We start from the raw sequence: 19,472 nt of genomic DNA, 5'->3' as shown, positions 1-19,472 counted from the left end.
TTGTCATTGTTACAAGCCTGACTGGAAGTAATTGCATCGCTGAATGTGGCTGCCTACGACCAACTGTGTATGTAACAGAACTAGGTACAGTTACGATAGGCAGCTTTGTGTCTCTGCATCGGTGGTTGTTAAAGCACGGGACACACATCGCTCGTTGCTGCATGTGCCCCTTACTGTTATTCACCGAGGTAAAAACCGCACATTCCGATCTTCAGCTAGCCAGAAGATATTTGAGGTGAATGGAGTGAAATTATTTCAATTGTCCGACTCGTTGGCTGAATGGTCAGTGTACTGGCCTTCGGTCCAGAGGGTTCCGGGTTCCATTCCCGGCTGGGTCGGGGATTTTAACCTTCGTTGGTTAATTCCAGTGGTCCAGGGGCTGGGTGTTTGTGCTGTCCCCAACATCCCTGCAACTCACACACAACACTATCCTCCATCACAACACGCAGTTATCTACACATGGCAGATGCCGCTCACCCTCATCGGAGGGTCTGCCTTACAAGGGCTGCACTCGGCTGGAAAAAGCCACACGAAATTATGATTATTATTATTATTATTATTATTATTATTATTATTATTATTATTATTATTATTATTATTATATTTCAATTACTATGACCAGCAATATTACGGAGGTTCGGAGATTTCGCGACACACCTTGCGAATCTTGGGGCACCATTCCCGTTGCTTATCCACAGGTTGCAACACACCAGTATCATATGGTCTTCCCGTTCTACATTGTACTGTATTTTACTTCGTGCTAGACAAATAATCGGGCATCAAGTCTGGATCACCTTTAGGCATCTTCACTTGTTGTGAAGTTGGAAGGTGTTCCAAGAGGTTCTATTTTAAGATTCTGGTCTCAGTGTAGAGCCGCGAGGTAATAGCTGTCGCTGTTACACTTCTATCGCCGACTGTGTGCCTGTTAATTCTTGTTCCTAGAATTTGTGTTCAGTGTTATTATACTTCTGTAGTGCGATATAACTATGGACTCCCGTGTCTCCATTAATGCATAATAGTTTCGTGCCACAGAGCTCGATAGCTGCAGTCGCTTAAGTGCGGCCAGTATCCAGTAATCGGGAGATCGTGGGTTCGAGCCCCACTGTCGGCAGCCCCGAAGATGGTTTTCCGTGATTTCCCATTTTCACACCAGGCAAATGCCGGGGCTGTACCTTAATTAAGGCCACGGCCGCTTCCTTCCACTTCCTAGGCCTTTCACATCCCATCGTCGCCATAAGACATATCTGTGTCGGTGCGACGTAAAGCAAATAGAAAAAAAGTTTCGTGCTGGATTTAAGGAGCATTCGCCGCTGTCTCTCTCAGTTCCTTGTCGTTCTATTAATCTCCTTGGAGTTGAGACCATGAATTTCAGTACGTACGGTACGTTCTTTCCGAAACTATATTGTTCTGTGAAGAATGTGCCCACCCCGCGGTTTGGTGTCGCGGGCCTGCTTCTTATCCGGAGGCCCCGGGTTTAATTCCCGACGAGCTAAGGAATCTTTACCTGCTCCGAAGGGTGATGTGAGGTCCAGTCGCTCTACGTGAGAACATTGAGGAGCTATCTGATGGTGAGATAGTGGCTCCGGTCTAGAAAGCCAAGTATATAACGGCCGAGATAATTCATCGCGCTAACCACGCGTCACCTCGTAATCTGCAGGTCTTCGGGCTGAGGCCCGTACGGGCTGTAGCGCCATGGGGTTTGTTTATTTTCGATGTTTGTGACGAAGAATGAATTACATTATGGTAAACAGGAAGTAAAATACCGAGGTACCAGATATAGAAGTTAGTCTCTAGCAAAGACTTTCATATTAATTATCTAGACTCACAGAGCGCGCTGATGCTATGCGGAATATTGAACACTTTCGCGCATCGCCATGTTGCGGGCGCTTCAGCTTCGAATGCATGGGTAACACGTGATAATGTTTACAGTCCCTTGCATGTTTTCGATTTTATTCATGTCTGTTAGTGGATCTGTTGTAGTATTATATGTGACGGAGTGATAATATATTGATCAAATATTTTCAAGAAATGTGGGAGCTTATACATTACGGTAGTTAAACTGATCGGCAATATTAGGCATGAAGTTAGGCCTTACGTGTGGAATAGAAAGGTATTCACGAATGTGAATTCGTGTGCAGCCTTCATTTGTACAGATTGTTATCTGATATTTCTTTTCAAATGCGAGTAGAAATTGAACTGTCATAAAATAACTTTCAATGACCATAATCGAGAACTAACAGGTTATAGGGTGGGTGATTCAGAGAGCAGGACGACATGAAATTTAGAATTTTTAGGCTTCTTCTTTTTCTTGTTTGCCTTTTCCAATTCATCGGGGATAATTATTTAGAACTAAACAGCTGTTCTGAAAGAGACTACGTGATTTTCATACAGACAGTGTAGACCTACCGTTATTACAAATTTGATAAACCTGGGCCTAGAATCCGTAAGACATGATCGATAAAGCTTGATATAACGCTTTAAATATTAGGGTAAAGTACTGCTTCAAATTATTATAAATTATCTGAAAAGTGATTTATTAGTATCGCAAGTCTTAAGTTCTCAATTTTTTACACTTGCTTTATAATAAAAGAATGCAATTGTTAATAGGCTATTCCATAAAAAATTGACAATGAAAATAAAAATGAAAATCCACCGCCTGTTTCCATTCATTCGACTGGGTCAGGAATGGAATGACAATTTAAAGTCTAAATAAAGCTCATTATAAACTTGTCAATCCTAGTCTGTATTAGAAAAGGCTAATAAAAATAACTGTTTAACTATGATTTTAATCTTCTTGCAAGTGTTTTACATTCAACTCCATATTTTCTGGTGTAAATCATGGTGCGCATATTCGAGAAAAATTAGAATGCACTTTCAATTTTTATTTGTGCTCAGATAATGTTAATTCAGATTGAGTTTGTAAAAGCAGTAATACGGGTATTTAAAAAGATAATATTATGAGGAGGGTTTCACATCTTAAATTATAACTTTTTACTTAGGCCGAAACGACTCAGAGAAACTCAGACTAACCCTAGACATTTATTTAATTTTAAGAAATACACAATAGAGGCAGACTAGCACCAATGTAATGAATGTCACGCAGCATTTACCTAAGTCCAAATCACATAGAAGTAACTTCTACTAATCCAATTACGCTATTTCATATCCGAACCAAACGAAACCCCATGACCTACGAAGCGATCGCTGCTCAGCCTGAAGGCCTGCGCGAGGTGTCGTGTGGTCAGCACGACGAATCCTCTCGGCCGTTATCTCACTGTCAGATAGTTCCGCAATTGTAATCACGTCGGCTGAGTGGAATTCGAACCAGCTCGCAGATCCAGGTAAAAATCTCTGACCTGACCGGGGATTGAATTCCGGGCCACAGGGTAAGAGGTAGACACGCTACCCCTACACAGCGGAGCCGGCATTTCATATTCAGAAAATGACAAAAAATGTATCTGATCGTTTTAGAAAGATTTCTGCAGTTATGTACTTTTTAAACAATATGTTCAGAGAATTGAGTAAAACTTGATGTAATGACTTATAGAAGAGGAATCATAAGCTATGTACCTTTCATAGAAAGATTTTATTTCACAGGTTTCCTTTTTGTTGATATTGAAGATTACTGTTATCGGTACAGGAGTTTGTATATATTTAATGAGCCCTCCAGTCTGCTAACTGACAGGCAATTTTTATCTCACGATATGTAATCGTACTCAAGTTCTAGACTGCTGTCATTTGAACATGTCTTCGTATTTTCAATAAATCAAAAGTGTAGAGCCTAGGTTTCGATTACATGTATCTGCTCCGAATGTTCAAACAAAACAGTTACAACATGACCCTTATATTAAAATGAGCGACATTATCATTCATGAGGTACCCGTAGGCCTGTATACTGTTTTTCTGTTTTCGGGGACTAAAATTCAAATATGTGTTTATTTATATATATTTGATTTTGTAGTAGTATATTTTTCAGTCTTCTTATTCAGTCTCCTAAAGGTTCTTTTAAAATTTTTAATGTGCGCCACCTATGGGCTATCCAAAGAATTTGTATAGATTGTTCAGTTTTTTATACAGAAGTACCTTTCAATATTACCACAGTCTTGATATTATGTATATTTATTGCGTGTGTACACGGTAATCGGTATAGGCTGTCATTAATTTACTAGGGAGAGTGTTTTCATATGTGCGAAATGTAAGTTAATGCATGAATTCCATACGATCTCCTCGTCAAGCTGAGGAGCTCCCGCAACATGGCGGTACGCGCATGGACATGACTTCCTCCGTCACACGCTTCTGCGCAGCCAGCGGTGTGGGGCCTTGGTACAGCCTATAGAACTCCTTTAATTCATGCTACTCTTCCTACATTATGGCACAACGGGTTGTATGACACTTCCTACAAACCAAATTACTTCTAACCTATTACCACCTATAATTATTACAAATGATTGAAGCCTGAAGCGATTTCATAAATTCACTGTAGCTCCACGAATTGGCATATGGTCACGAAATAAAGTCATGTAGAAAAACTCATAAGTTTTGGTCTGCTGAAGTCGCACTTTAGATTTCTGCCACGAGAGCGCAGCAGCAGTGAGCAGTGCGTAGTGAGACAAGATGGCGACAGGAGCCGAGAAAGCGTTTGTTGTGCTTGAAATGCACTCACATCAGTCTGTCATAACAGTGCACCGACACTTCAGGATCAACAGGTCGGCGTGCAGTGACTGAAGAAACAGTTGATGCGTGCGGACAAGTTTCACGCGTAGCCCACAGAAGTTGACGGAGAGAGCAAGCAGAGAGCTGAACATACCACAGCCGACCGTTTGGGAAATCTTACGCAAACTGCTAAAGCAGAAGCCTCACCGCTTACAATTGCTACAAGCCCTGACTCCCGATGACAAAGTCAAATGCCTTGAATTTTCGGCACGGTTGTATCAGTGTATGGAAGATGATGAGTTTAGTACGAAACTTGTCTTCAGTGTTGAAGCAACATTTTTTTGTTAATGGTGCAGTGAACAGACACAATGTGCGGATCTGGGGGGGGGGGGTGTAGAGAATCCTCACGTGCAGCACATTCCAAATTCACCGAAAGTTAATGTGTTTTATGCAGTCTCACGGTTTAAAGTATACGGCCCCTTTTTCTTCTGCAAAAAATCCGTTACAGGACACGTATATTTGGACATGCTGGAAAATTGGTTCACGCTGCAACTGGAGGACAGCGCGCACTTCATCTTCCAACAGGATGGTGCTCCACCCCACTTCCATGGTGATGTTCGTCAATTCTTAAACAGGAGATTGCCAAACCGATTGATCGGTCGTGGTAGAGCTGATGATCAGCAATTCATGTCATGCCCACCACGCTCTCTTGACCTAACCCCATGCAATTTCTTTGTGTGGGGTTACGTGAAAGGCTCATAGTTTACACCTTCTCTCCTAACAAACCTGCCAGAACTGCGAGTTCGCATCAACCGTGCTTTCGAATCCATTGATATGGACATGCTGCGCCGAGTGTGGGACGAACTTGATTATACCGGTAGCCTTGATATCACTAAAACCTTTGCAAATGTCAAAAATTCTTTTTGAGTTTTTTTAATCTGTGTGCAAAGCCTTGTGAGAATATGTCAAATTATAGTTATTGTAGAGCTTTGGAATCACTCAAATTGATAACGATTCATTTATTTGCATCGTATGAATAGTTTTCGAGAGACATCTATATAGACTTTGGGGTCGACAGGTGTAGGATTCAGTGCATCGAAAGGGGAGGAAACTGTTATCTGGAAATAACTACCACGAATTAAATAATCAGTTCTCCAACGTATGATGAGATGAGGCCTCTTGATAAAAGAGCCTTCTATATGTCTCTGCCATGGCCATACATCAGTACTTCACACCAGAGCCTGCACGGTTGCTAGGTAACTTCGCGCCACACATTTTGTGGCGCAAATTTTCAGAAGAAATATGAAACTCGGCACCAACATGACGAGTAGACAGAATTATAAGCACACACATGCTAAGCGATAGTTTCGTCAACAATGAGTACAGCAGTTGTTATTAATATAACTCGAGTTCTTCCCGCCCGGGTACTGATCGGCGGTGCAAAATAGTCCATGCACGCCTTGGCTTTAAGGTATGCCCACACCAACGCGGGATGCGGGAGCGGGAACGATCCCGTCGCGAAGTATTATGAGTACAGCGGGATATGGATCCATTCACACCGGTGCGTCACTTTCCCGCCCAAATGGCGGAATTGCTGCGAACCATTTTCAGTTCGCAGCATGCAGCGTTTTCCCGCGTCCCGCATTCATTGTGACAGTAGCAATGGCGAATGAACTGTTGATACGAGTGCGTTAAGAAACATCCAATGCTTTACAACATGAGTAATGAAGATTACAAGAATGTAAGGAAGAAAGATATGTTGTGGGATGAAATAGGAAAAGAACTACGTAAACCTGGTAAGTATCAATTATTTGATTATCACTGTTTGTTTGTGACTTTTTGCACACATTTATCCGTTCATAAACTTCCAGATACATGTAATATGTATACTAAAACTATCTATACACTGGTGTTATGCATGGCCAAGAACTCCACAAATTTCTTACGATCAGTGAAGGCTACAGCGGGTGTTCGTCGTGCATCATTGTCAACATTTTCAAAGGCGCAAAGTCCTGATTCGGTAGATCTAAATCTTCGTAATATGCTGAATTTTCTCTCAGGAAATTGTGCAGAACGCACGTTGTTCTAATGATTAGCTTAGCGGTGTCCACATGAACTTCCATGGGTCTGTAATAAATTCTCCATTTGTGTGCTAATATGTCGAAGGTATTTTCTACGACCCTTCTTGCTCTACACAGTCGATGGTTGTAATTTTCTTTGCGCTTGTCTCCTTTTTCTTGTCTGTGTAGAAACTGTCTCATTAAGTAACTTTTCAGAAGAAACGCTTCGTGCCGATTATGACATAAAGCGCAGGCACGTTGTGTCCAGGAAGATTTTTGTCTTTCGGAACACCAAGAGCGCCCGCTTCTAACCTTGTCCTATTACAAAGTTCTGGAAAATACCACCATCACTGTTTTTTCCGTACCCTCCGATATCCACAAATAGGAACTTGTGATCTGGACCAACAATTGATAAAAGTACAATAGAGGATTTCTTCAGGTAACAAAAATAATTTGATCCACTGTTCCTCGGACATTTTATAGTAACGTGCTTCCCATCTATACTACCAATACAGTTTGGGAATTGCCACATTTTGTAATTGTAGGTTTCGCTCCCGATTCTCGCGTCCCGCGAGGCATCACTGTACTCATTGACTTTGAACATTGATGGTGGCGTAACAGAAAGACGAACTTAACAGCGACCGTAGGATTGTAGGTTTCGCTCTCGCTCCCGCTTACCGCGTCCCGCGTTGGGTGTGAAAATGGGGAAACCACGGAAAACCATTTTCAGGGCTGCCGACAGTGAACCTACTATCTCCCGAATACTGGATACTGGCCGCACTTAAGCGACTGCAGCTATCGAGCTCGGTCTCATCAGGTGTAAGCTAAGCTCTAATATAATAAGAGGCGGACAGAATAAGGCTATCCCCAGTGCTGGTGCGAACATTGTGTATAACCTCGTGTGTCTCAGAGCTGTACTGTTGCTGTTCAAATCATTTGTGTACGATGTGTCTTTGAAAACCAGGTTTTAAAAACTTTTTTATTTTTTAACGTGACAGCTTCTCTAATAATTGGCCTCGGTTATGTGGTCCGGGCGAGGAGAGGTGCGTCACCCGAGGTGCGATGATGAGATTCAATAGCCCGTTGTTAGGCTAATACTACGTTGTGTCGAATAATTCTATTATGTTCCTTTATTATTGTTATCTGGAAATAACAGCCTACGTCTACTTTTGTATTCCTCACCACCCACGGTCGTTCTCTGATCCATGAACTTGAAAAATCATGTCTACAAAAAGATGGAAGATCACAGGAAAATAAATTTTCTGGGAAGGTCTCTAATTTGAGGATTTTAAACGTAATCAAAACGTTTTCTTGCTTAAATTCAGGATTTATTCTGTAAGTAGAAGTGAGGATGTAGTGGGCTTCTATATTCGCGAAGGACTTTGAGGGGTTATGATGAATAGTTCGTTATATCTTGCGGCGTGTACTACACTACCGGGAAGGTTTATTTGAACTATTTGAAGTGGATTACATCTTAAAACTTTGGTTTCGCGTTTCAGCTGTGTTCCGCTCCAATTTCTGCTTTCAGAGATGTGAATCCGTCGTATTAATTTCAGGATGTAGTTCTTCTGTATCTATAGGTTTGAGAAGGGTAGGCTTCTTGTTTCCATAAAATGCAGGAATATTGAACTCTGCTACTCTTTCTGGAAGATCAGTTACAAAGCAGATTGATTTTTCATATGTCTGGAGATAGAACGATTAAAATTAAAGAGCAATTTTAACATAATGTGGATGTCAGAATTGTCTTGAGGTTATGGAAAATAATTACACAGATGTGAAGAATAACTTTTGAGTTGGTGAATTCTTCGTTTTACAGTTGCTACTAGGTTGTGGATCGTATAGACGCCAGAGAAATGATCTTAGAGCACAACACATGGCTCAGCGGCATTCCTGCGGAGCAGTGTCATGGTGTCCGCTACACGTGGCTGACGTACACAACTGAGGAGTACGAAACTCAAGACGACAGGGCTGGGCAAAATTGAACATCACTACTGTACGTTGATTTTTTAACAACTCTCAAAGCAAGTGTCAGTTTTCATTATTACGGGTGATTTATGATGTACTCTGTATAGTGATCTGATTTCAGAAGGCTTCTCACTAAGACGGCCACGGTTGGAATCCCGCCCAATGTATGTGCGATTTTTTTATTAGTACCCCTATGGTTTGGATTCCACGTATATCTATGTTTAGTAGCTTAAAAGCGTGATATCAACAGCCATGTAAATCTACAAACTTGCTTGGACTTTATTTCATCTCTTGAAGCACTCGTGCAAGTGGAATATGGAACTTAATCCAACATTACTCTAGTTCCATGGTGAAATCCTGTGTACATTCGAGCCCAGCGGTCTCTTTCAGTTTTCTAGACCTTGCGTTTCTCTTCTTCACCTCGACATTATCAGTGTAGTAGTAGTAGTGGTAGTGGTGGTGATAGTAGTAGTAAACAAGGGGAACCTAGTCGAGGCGGTAAAGACGTGCCTGGTTTATCCGGAAGGACGTGGGTTCGATTCCCCATCCAAAAAACAAACCAAACCCCATGACGCAACAGCCCCGAATGGCCTTGGCCTTCCAAGTGACCGCTGCCCAGCCCGAAGGGCTGCAGATTTCGAAATGACGTGTGATCAGCACGATGAATCCTCTCGGCCATTATTGTTGGCGTTCCAGACCGGGGTCGCTATCTCACCGTCAATAGCTTTTCAGTTGTAATCACGTAGGTTGAGTGGTCCTCGAACAAGCCCTCAGATCCAGGTAAAAATCCCTGACCTGGCCGGGAATCGAACCTGGGGTCTCCGGGTAAGAGGCAGGAACGCTGCCTGTACAGCGCGGGGCCAGCTTCGATTCCCCATTGGGGAATGGCTTTTATGAGTGATATGGTTCCAACCGAAAGTTAAGCATCGACCTGGGAGTAAGTCCAGAAGTCTTCCATAAAATATCCATGTACTGATAACCGTGTGATTTTGGCATTTAAGTTAATAAGAAACCATCTCTTAGACCAAGCATACACGCTTGCATCTGGAAAAACTGTTACAAAAGACATCTTTATAGACTTAGCACAGTTCCAGAAAATTGCGGACTTAAAATTCACTCACACAATAACCGAACATTTGCTTGTAACTGGTAGTGAACGACAAAACGTAAGAAAAGCTGTTGAACTTCTCCCTAGCACTGTGGCTAAGCTTATATCGTATATTTTTTCCTGGGAATGAATATGTAGTACAGTTTGTTGAAACTGTTCATGATGGATTTTATATCCTTAAGTAACAGAAGAAGTTGTGACACTTGCACGGAGTGACACTTGCACGGAGATGGAATGTGTTGACACTTGCACGGAAAGCCAAAAATTCCCGGAAATTACTAAGCATGGCTATTTCAAACAGTGACACTTGCACGGAGGTCCAAGGAGGGTTGGAGAACCAGAAACAGGGGAGGGGAAGGCCCACACGGTAAGTGGAATTCATTGCTACAGTTGATACCTGTGTGACAATTAGTGTTCCGTGTGGAACTGGTGATAATTGCTCTGCAGCTATGGAGTTCACTGAGACCGCCTTTATTGATTTACGACGGACATCAGTATATTGTGGACTATACCAATGAAGATCAAATGACTTATTGGCGGTGCGTATATTTCAAGAAATTAAATGTAAAGGAAGAATAACAACGAAAGGTAATACAGTTTTAGGCGAGACAAGTCATGTTTGCATTCCGGACGACGCGGCGAATGAAGTAAAAAAAAGTGTAGTAAATGCAAAAAAAAAAAAAAAAAAAAAAAAAAGTGCAAGGGAAACAGACGGTATGATTTCAACAGTTTACACCGAAGTAGGCCAGCTCTTCAATAGAGGCTATGACCTTGTGACATCGCTGCCATCATATAGAAGTGCCAAACAATCATTACATCGCATCCGACGGAAGAGAATGGGACCTACAAAAGACCCGATCGATTCTGGAGGTGTAATAATACAAGAAAGACACATAGCAATGAACGACGGTGGAAAATTCCTACTTGAAGACAACAGGAGGCTTAAAGACAGGATATTAGTGTTTGCCAGCGAGAAGGAAAATCTGTTTTATCAAGTTGCTCTTCCTTCTTTGTCGATGGGACCTTTAAAAGTTCAAGCAAGCAGTTTGGGCAGTTACTTAACATCCACGCCGATCTTGGAAGTTCTTGGAAAGAAGCTAACACGATACCAGCTGTCTACGCGCTGTTACCAAACAAGAAACGGGAAACATTATGCTTGTTTGTTCGAAGCTGTTAAAAACAACGTACTAGGATGGAACCCTGTGACACGTATTATGGACTTCGAAATAGCCATCGACCAATCAGCTAAAACGCTGTTTCCTCAAGCTGAGATTTATGGTTGCAACTATCATTTTAATCAATGTCTATGGAGGAAAGTACAAGATTGTGGCCTTGTTACTGCGTACAGGGAAAATGAAATTAGACTTCATATTCGAATGTATTCAGCACTAGTGCACATTTCCCTAGAAATGATTGATGATGGCTGGCTATGTATTCAGGAGAGCTCGCCTGAAAATCAGAATCTACAGGTGTTTTACGACTATGTCGTCGATCAATGGCTGCATAACGAGCACATGTCAAGGAATATGTGGAACTGTTGTGGAAGGCGGCATCGGACCAATAACGTTTCTGAAAGCTAGAACCAAAGAATAAACAGTTTAATTTCGAGAGCGCACCCGAATGTATATTCGCTGATCAAAACTCTTCGAGATGACGCAGAGTACTACGGTCACCAATTTGACATGATAGTTTTAAATATCGATGTGAAGAGAAGAAAGAAATCAGCAGTGAAGATCAATGAGAGTATTTCAAAGGTCTTAAAAATACTTAAAGTTGATGGCAAACTAAGATCATTCCTAGTTTGTGTTGCTTACGCTCAGAAACTGCAGTGAAACTACCCTGGAATATTACAGGATTTGTAAATCATGTAAATATTTTAAATATATAAATATTCTGAATCATTCTTAAAGAGAAAACGTGACAATTGAATATCACTGCATAACCATGCAATTATCTTGAATCAGCACTTAAAAAATAAATAACTTGATGAACTTGATAAAATGAAAAATATATCTATGAGGAACGCAAAGAGACTACCTCCCCGTGGTGTTCCCTGGAAACGGCGGTAAGTCGGCTAAATGTCTCTTACAATGTATAAAATTAACCAGAAAAACAAACCCTATGGCGCAACAGCCCTTGAAGGGCCTTAGTCTCCCAAGTGACCGCTGCTCAGCCCGAAGGCCTGCAGATTACGAGGTGACGTGTGGTCAGCACGACGAATCCTCACGGTAGTTATCCTTGGCTCTATACACCAGCGCCGCTATCTCGCCATCAGATAGCTCCTCAATTCTAATCTAATCACGTCGAACCAGCCCTCAGATTCAGATAAAAATTCCTGACCTGGCCGGGAATCGAATCCGGGGCTTCCGGGTAAGAGGCAGGCACGCTACTCCTACACAATGGGGCTGGCATTTATAAAATTAACAGTTACTTATAAATTGCATCTAAATTCACTACCGTGATTACCAGAGCTAGGATTTTTGATGACATGTCATCTTTCAGTTGGTTCTAAATAGACATTGCTAACTTGTATAGAAATCCTTATCATAGTTCCCACATTGTAAAAATGCTAATTACCGAGCAAGTGGCCGTGCGGTTAGGGTCGCGCAGGTGTGAGCTTGCATTCGGGAGATAGTGGGTTCGAACCCCACTGTCGGCAGCCCTGAAGATGGTTTTCCGTGGTTTCCCATTTTCACACCAGGCAAATGCTGGGGCTGTATCTCAATGAAGGCCACGGCCGCTACCTTCCCAATCTCCCACCCTTCCGTCGCCGAAAACCTTCGATGTCTTAGTGCGACGTTAAACAAATACGGTAGCAAAAAAAAAATGCTAATTTATTAGGTCATTTTTGTCATTTTATATTATTAGGTCATTTTATAAAGTTGTAAGTCATTATGCGGTCATTTTATGGAATTTATTGTCCGGCTCCATGGCTAAATGGTTAGCGTGCTGGCCTCTGGTCACAGGGGTCCCGGGTTCGATTCCAGGCATGGTCGGGAAGTTTAACCATAATGGGTTGTGGGTTCGTTCCGCTAGCACGGGGGCTGGGTGTACGACCCGCAGATCGCCTACGGGAGTCAAATCAAAAAGACCTGCACCTGGCGAGCCGAAGACTATTTTATACTTTTTGAGTCATTTTCTTACATGTTGAAGCATTTACGCGTGTGGTATTGGATTTCCAGGAGGGGCCAGTATTTATGTGTATCTTCGTCAAAGTACCTATCAAATTAGATTAGTATCCACAATTTATGTTAGTATGACCAATCTACTTCTGACTCTTCAGGTAGAGTGAAAGCTCCGTGCAAGTGTCACCATCCTACTTCTGACTCATCAAGTAGAGTGAAAGGCTCCGTGCAAGTGTCACTCCGTGCAAGTGTTCCAACCCCGTAACAGAATCCCTCGTCATCCAACAAACAAGTTCAAAAGTGCTTACGGAACAAGTTTACAGGAACAGGATGTTATCCTGAATAAAATATTCGACCTCTTTTCATCAGCAAGAGTTATTGGAAATACTGACTTACTACCTTTTCAAATAGTCTGTATGGTTTTCATCCGTAGCTTGCAGGGATTATTTCGAAACCTAAAATATGATGGATATCAATATCTATTAGCCTCGAAATGTAATCAAGTTGTTTTAGAGTCATATCTTTCTATGATCAGAGGCTTAGGTCGGTTTTATGATCACTCCCTGCCCACAACAGTTACTCGGATAATAAATGCCTATTACTAAGCAAAAGTGTATATGACATGATTAAAACTGGAAGCTGCAACAGGAAGAGTGTAAAACATTAACTGTAGATGTCCTCGACCGAGTAGACTAGGCTGTTACTAATGAGTAATGACACCATAGAATTAGTCGAAACTAACTTAGAAATTTTTTGTTCAGAGTATGAAGACTTCAATTGTATAGTTGGCTCATTAATAGATTAGTTTACTGAGCAGCACAATCTCGAATATTGATTACGTAATGAAAATACGGGCTTATTGAAAATGTTGGCGTGGTATATTGCATACCGAGTTACGAAATAAAAGGGATCACCACTGGCTTCATCTACGGAGGAAAAGCTGCAAAATGCGTTAGTAATTAGGAGCTCTGACTGGATCTCGGCTTTGTCTAGAGGAGGCCTAATGAATCCATCTCCTCAGTGGTTTGACACCGTTTGCGAACTAGAAACAGATCCTCAATGGTTCCACGGAAATGGTCTAAGGAAGTGCCCAACAGTGATGGAGGAACTGATAGATATCATCAGTCCTAAGTATAGTGAAGTCGACGACTTCGCTGTTACGTGTTGTGTGAGAATTCGTTCATTTATTAAAATGAAAGAAATTAATTAAAAGAGAGCACTCAAGTGGTCAGTGAATGAAACTCGGACTACGGATGCGCATGCTGACGCTGCGCGGAAAAAAAAATCGAAGATGATGAACAAAATTAAGTCCTGAAAGGTAGGCCTAATTAATAGTAATGCTGCCATTAATGCTTTCACGGCCCGTACAAAACACGGCATAAGCCCAAAAGCCTATACAGCATCGTGTCTATAATAGTAATGCTATTTTTATTATGTGGAATGATTATTATTATTATTATTATTATTATTATTATTATTATTATTATTATTATTATTATTATTATTATTATTATTATTATTATTATCTTCAACCAACTGAACTCTTAATCTTTTGTTCTGAAATATTTTGTGATTGTAAACTACAGCCCTAATATACCTTTGTGAAATAGGGCTCCATCTGTACTGGATATTCCATATTATTATTATTATTATTATTATTATGTAATTAGGAAAATTATCTTCAAGGCTGCCGACAGTGGGTCTCGAACCCACTATTTCCCGGATGCAAGCTCACATCTGCGTGCCCCTACCCGCACGGCCAACTCGCCCGGTATTATTATTATTATTATAGATTTTTGTTAATCATACAAAAGGTTTTAGTACAGTACTTACTATTTTCAGGAAAAGTAACAACATGCACTATTTACTTTTGTGTATTTTATTTAGACTTTATCGGTTAATATTATATCTTGATTGTCAAGCACAGATTTATTTAATCTATACGTGTATAGGGTACTTATTTTAAATTCTTTCAAGTAATCGGGAACTGTAGATACTAAAATTTGCGATATATTGAACATTTAAAAATGATTTTTAAACATATTAGCAAAAGGTCTTACTATTCTGGCTTTTGAAGTAGGTCTGCAATATTTCCGAAAGCATACAAACAAAATAATAAAAATACTAATTGTATGCAATATCTTGGTGGTTTTCATGTGAACATATTACGTTACAACGTAAACGTGTTTGTGATAAGGAAGGTAAGCGCGGCGCTCGGCGCACACTGGTTTGCAGTAAGTTACAGCGCTTGGCAGACTAGAGTCCGCTGACGTCACTCGCTCCTGGCCGGCTGCGCGTGACACCTCCCGTCTTTCTTTAGCTACCGTGCTAGTGCTAATCCCGAAACCGGGACACTCGTTTCTTTGAGGAAAAATTTCAAGCTGTTCAAATGTATAACTTTTGTCCCCGAAAAATATCGAAATATGGATGCAATTTTAATGACGGTGCAGACCTTAGTTTCGGGATAATTCGTCGCTAAACGGTAAGTCGTATCACAAAGCAGATAACACAATCGCCGTTCACTTTGGAGAGATCTACAACTTTGGTGCTATGACTTATCGTCGTGTCTCGATTGTTGATACTTTAGACCATTATAATGAAATGTCTCCGCCTTGATTGTGGCTGGCATTAGGAAAAGGGGCCTCTCTTTATACTGAAAACTCTCCATCTCTACTGTGAATGGCAGTTGCCAAGTGAGTCTGCTGATAGTAGAATCTCCCGAACTGTTTTGACTGGCAGTAGGAAATGTGGCCTGCCATTATCAACAAAACTTCTCTAATTCCTATCTTACATCGGGAACATCATATGGTGTCCTCCCTGTTTTATTTCTTGGATAGCGCTAAGAGACATGGCATTTAATATAATCTTACTCGCTGCCTTTACAGTAATTTACAGAGGAATCCGTATACAATGTAGAATATGGTAGCGAAGCATGAGTACATTTGCTAGTAGGACAATATTCGCTATAATTTCTTCAGATTGTGGTTATTATCGATGATTTGCTAACATGTGTGATTTTTACCCATCTTGTGTCTTGAGATTTCGTTCACATTGTTCCTCAAGTGGGCTCCTGCATAAATCGCTCAAAACAAACGGTCTTGTGTCTTCTTTTGTTCCTCACCTTGGCGAATCCAAGGCCAAGTTCACAGAAGTAAACAGAGCCCTGACAGTAGATCTCTCTGCTTGGTCGTTGTTTTACATAACGCCTCATAGTTAGGGGGCTTTGTATTCTACCGCCTGCTGATAACATCAGCACGGCACACGTCTGAGCGACACAAAAGCATCGAGGGCTCTGTCTTGGCCTCCTCTCATGGAGGATGAGGTTACGTGGTGAGCGAGCGGATCGCTATCTGAATGGCTCGTTATACATAGGCGGACGGGTGTAACCTAACAAAGAGTAGCAAAGCCTGTTTTAAAAATATTTGTTTAGGTCTATGTAATTTGATATTGGGTAGTGATATTTGATATTGGATGCAGATGTAGATCTAATTAGGCATTTTCTTCGAGAAGGGATGTTACTGAAGACAGTGCTTCCACTGCGGATAGGAAATTAATTCATGTATAGTACCATCTTCTAGAACGGGTATATTTAAACGTTTTCAAAGCCTTAACGCCGCTATAGTGCACGTTAATCAACTCATTGGAACTGAACGTTTAATTGTTCTTCGGTTATGGCAACAGATGCCTCGTCCGCCCTAAATCAGCAGTTCTTATTCTTCTTCTTCTTCTTGTTATTATTATTATTATTATTATTATTATTATTATTATTATTATTATTATTAGAGGACCCGTGCTGCTCCGTAGCATTGGTTATAAATAGGTCAGATAACTCGTCTTATGTGCCAGAGTAGTCATGTCTTTTTGTCCGCCCTTTTCAATGGTTTTATGAACATTTAATAAAAAGCGCTGTATGCTGGAGCGTGAGACATTGCGTCGGGGTATACAGCTGGGGAGGAGTACCAGTATTTCGCCCAGGCGGCCTCACCTGCTATGTTGAACAGGGGATGGGAAGATTAGAAGGGATAGACAAGGAAGAGGGAAGGAAGCGGCCGTGGCCTTAAGTTAGGTACCATCTCGGCATTTGCCTCGAGGAGAAGTGGGAAACCACGGAAAACCACTTCGAGGATGGCTGAGGTGGGAATCGAACACACCTCTACTCAGTTGACCTCCCGAGGCTGAGTGGACCCCGTTCCAGCTCTCGTACCACTTTTCATATTTCGTGGCAGAGCCGGAACTCGAACCCGGGCCTCCGGGGATGGCAGCTAATCACGCTAACCACTAAACCACAGGGGCGGACAATCGCATTACAAGGATGAAAATCACTGTATTAGAATATTAATGAAAGTGTTGGTCGCTTAGCAACCTGCTAAGTACAGAAAGTATTGCGGGTTAGGGTAAGCCTTCGCCTGCAATTATTGGAGTGATCATTTAATGATTTGATTTTATGATTATTCAAAGTTGGCTGAACTTAGAGAGCTATCAATGTCTCGTGATTCACCGGCAGGCAATTCCGAAGAGAATAAAACAGATATGAAGCAAATCTGTCCAATGGAACGGACGAACGGATTTGCCAGAGCTGTTTTTAGTAAACCTTTTTAATATAATAGTTTATTGCATTCAGTCTAACCGGCTAAATAGCCACATGTGCTTGCGTGGCACGGGCGGACGGATTCTTCAGAATAATGAGTAGAGCGGATATGTTCATTTTTCTATCCTGACTGAGGATAGAAAATTGTCGTTAAATAGGCTATATTCGGGTTTAATGGTTCGCTAATAAAGTTGTACTAGTTGGAGGAGGGGTGTTTAGTTTGAGATTTTTTCATAAAACTTCCACAAATGTTGAGTGTATATTCTGCACTTATGGAGTCTGTTGAATCACCAGGATCAACCGTTCAGTTTGGTGATTCTAGAGCGCCAGTCCTGCAGTAGAGTCCTCACTTACATTACTGTCCAGACAGGGCGATATGGAAGATTGAACAGCGTTGCGTTGTGTGAAATAACTGTAATTGTCTGCCTTGTGTGTTACGATCGTTCGCGTGTTCAATCTAGACCGTGTGAGCGACATATTTCAGCTTGTATCTGTTCAAACAACTGCTATGATGTAGTTGACCGTTAGTTATGCTGCTGACATTTGAGGCTAGGAATACGATCGACCATACATTACACCAACTCAATACGCTGTTTGAACTCTCATCATTTACTTACCCCCCGAGCACGTGTAAGACGGGAGCTGTTCACCAACTGCGCGAGTGATATCAATTCCACAAATCCTTGTGCAGAAATTTAAGGTCGCGTTACTGCTAGAGCCGGCCCCGCGCTCTAGGATCAGGGAGTCCCCTAGTTCAGTACCCGGCCAGATCAAGAATGTTTCCCTGAATCTGAGGGCTAGTTCAAGGTCCTCTCAGCCTACGTGATAACAATTGAGGGGCTGTCCGACAGTGAGTGCGGTCCGGGTCTAGTAAGCTAAGAAAAAGTTCCGAAAGGCTTTGTCGCGCTGACCGCACGTCACTTCTCGTAATTCTACAGGCCTTCGGGCTAAGCAGCGGTCGCTTGGTGGACCAAGGCTCACCAGGGCTGTAAATCATGGGGTTTGGGTTTGTTTACTACTAAAGGTGATCATTTTTTTAAAATGCTATTTGTTCGGGGAGTCGACTTTTGCCCCTACTTGCACCATGTGATATGAACCTGCGTGTAATTGGAATGGAGGAAGTGTAGAGTGTTGAATATAAGAAAAGGAACGTTAAGAACGACACAAACCCCCAGTCCCCAGGCCAGGGATATTAATCATTTACAACTAAAAACCCCTGACTCAGCCGGGAATCGAATCCGGGGCCGCCGGCTGACAGGCGGACGCGTTGCCTCCTACACCGCGGGGCCAGATTAAAGGGAATTGAGCAAACAGCACGTGTTGTTCCCAAGCGGTCACCCATCCAAGTACTGACCACGCCCAATGTTGCTTAATTGCGGTGATCGGACGAGAACCGGTGTATTCAGCATGGTATGGCCGTTGGCAAAGGTGATCATAGTATATTGTAAAATATATTGAAATTTGGTCACTTTTTAATGTTCATGCCACCATGATACGCATGCATATGAAATGAAAACAGACACGCAATGAAAACAAGCATCCTTCTTTGTAGTATTTAAGCATTGAAATGAAAAGCGTCTTTGGACACTCACAACACGACGTCATTGCATCACTGCCATAAGCTAAGTGGCACCTGGTCATACATAAAAAATGCCTGCGTGGTAATTAAGCGTCTTAATGAGCAGTATTGCCGCCCCCCCCCCCGCTCTCACGCTCTCTCGCATGGACAATAGCTTCAGAACCGAGCGAGTGGCTACGCGGTTTGGGTCACGCCGCTGACAGCCTGCATTCGGGAGATATGATGGGGTTACGACCCCACTTTAGGCAGCCCTGAAGATGTTTTTCCGTGGTTTCCCATTTTCAGACCAGGCAAATGCTGGGACTGTACCTTAAGGCCACGGTCGGTTCCTTCCCACACCTAGCCCTTTCCTGCCCCATCGTCCTTATAAGACCTATCTGTGTCCGTGCGAAGT

At 42.0% G+C, this 19,472-nt stretch overlaps 1 protein-coding gene and 1 non-coding gene across 2 annotated transcripts in view; one reads left to right on the top strand and one right to left on the bottom strand.

Annotated features, from left to right (window-relative positions):
* The window catches only part of LOC136856987 (unc-112-related protein), a 531,599-nt gene that overhangs the window by 40,085 nt on the left and 472,042 nt on the right, over positions 1-19,472 (top strand). The window lies entirely within an intron of this gene.
* Positions 18,805-18,923, bottom strand: LOC136859407 (5S ribosomal RNA). Its single transcript, XR_011017743.1, has one exon. It is a non-coding gene; the product is annotated as a 5S ribosomal RNA (ribosomal RNA).

Source organism: Anabrus simplex, chromosome 1, assembly GCF_040414725.1.
Source record: "Anabrus simplex isolate iqAnaSimp1 chromosome 1, ASM4041472v1, whole genome shotgun sequence".
Taxonomy (NCBI): Eukaryota; Metazoa; Arthropoda; class Insecta; order Orthoptera; family Tettigoniidae; genus Anabrus; species Anabrus simplex.
This window is presented reverse-complemented; position numbering and strand designations above follow the sequence as displayed.